This window comes from Convolutriloba macropyga, chromosome 10 (assembly GCF_964194025.1).
Source record: "Convolutriloba macropyga chromosome 10, txConMacr16.3, whole genome shotgun sequence".
In the NCBI taxonomy this organism is placed as follows: domain Eukaryota; kingdom Metazoa; phylum Xenacoelomorpha; order Acoela; family Convolutidae; genus Convolutriloba; species Convolutriloba macropyga.
The window spans coordinates 31,566,155-31,568,073 of record NC_134477.1 but is presented as its reverse complement, the minus strand read 5'-3'; positions in this window follow the sequence as shown (position 1 = coordinate 31,568,073).

The following is a 1,919-nucleotide window of genomic DNA, read 5'->3' as shown; positions in this document are numbered from 1 at the left end:
GGTTGGCCACGTCCATAATACAAACAGATAATTTAATGGCATAAAATGGTTGTCGACTAGTGGCTCGGGATAAATGTCCAGGTGTGGGACCTTTTGGTATTGGTGAAGTAATGCGTCGCATCACCGGAAGCATAATCGTTGACTGCATCAGGCAAGATCTAACATCCCTCGATGGAAACATGCAGCTGTGTCTCGGCCAGAAATGCGGCATAGAAAATGCCATATATTCGCTTCGCCACAGTTTTGATGGTCCCGAAAAAGAAGTAATTCTACTAATTGATGCGAAAAACGCATTTGACGTACTCAATAGACGAACAGCATTAGAGAACGCGAAAACCTTACGCCCATCATTGCATGTTGCCTTACAGAAATCCTATAGTCATCCGTCTCATCTCTACATTGGTAAGTTGACCATTATATCACAGGAAGGTACGACACAAGGCGATTCCCTTGCGATGGAAATGTATGGAATCGCAACCCTACACCTAATATCAAGACTTAACAATAACTCCTTGACACAAAAACGTATGCTGATGATGGTAGCTTCGTCGGTAAATTGAAGATATCAGGGCACTCTTCGACAAGCTCACTTAGCTGGGTCACAAGTACGGATATCTTTCAATCCTCCGAAGTGTCAGTTGATAAATTAAGCCAGGAGGCGAGCGCCAAGAGTCAACTGTGTTAGCAGGCACAAATGTGGAAATCACGCAGGGTGTTCGAGTCCTGGGATCAGTTATAGGAAGCTCTGAGGCCAGTAAAAGTTTCCTGAAAGATGGAGAAATGAAATACACAAAGGTTTCGACAGACTTCGTCAATTTGCTATCACCTCTCCCCAGAATGCCTATGCATGTTTGACGAAGGGAGTTCAACAGAAGTTGAGTTTCTTCTCGCGTACTACACCTTCCATGGACGGGGTTTTGGACAAGGTGGAGGAGCAGCTTGGCCGAGTCATACCAAACATCGTCAGCAAAGAATTAATCAAAGAGGAAAGAGAACTTTTTTCTCTCCATCTCAGAATGGTTGGGCTTAACATCGCCCTCTCACAAAATTTTGATAAAAATCATGAGCAATCAATTGAACTCTCAAGTCCTTTGGCTTCATTCAATAATGATTCATTACAAATTCAACGATATGAATTAGAGCAAACCAAGATCAGTCTCAGACAGAAAGAAGACATGCAACGTGCACTCATCTCGAAAAAATCCAGAATTGAAAATAATCGACCAGAAATGAAGTATACCATCCAGCTGGCATCAGAGAATGGGGCATATAGCTGGCTTAACGCGCTTCCGTTATCAAAGCATGGTTTTGACCTCACGAAGGCTTAGTTACGTGATGGAATTGCACTTCGCTACACCTTGCAAGCGAATAACACGCCAGCTATATGCCCATGCGGGAAAGAATTTAGCCTCATCAATGCCCTACATTCCGCCAAAAGCAGGTATACGCAACTACGACACAACGAAATCAGATACGTGTTTGCAAACCTGATGGATGACGTTTGCCACGATGTCCAGATAGAGCCAAAACTTCAGTCAATCGATGGAGAAATTTTCTTCGATGGAGTAATTCCATCACTACTGATGATGACGCTCGACTGGACATCAATGCAAACGGTCTGTGGGGCTCCCGTTTAATTGCCCTTTCTTCGATGTGAAGATTTTCAACATTCACGCGAAGAGCTGCCCTAAGACCAAAATAGAGGCATACAAATATCATGAGAGAATCAAGCGAAAAAAGTACGAAGAACGAATCCGCGAAACCGAACACAGCAATTTCAACGCTCTGGTTTTTGCTTGGTCGGGCGGTGCTGGGCAATCAGCATCGAGCGTTATGAAACAGCTCGCAACCAATATCAGCGAAAAATGCGTAGTGCCGTACACAGACACCATAAACTACATCCAAACGAAAACCAGCTT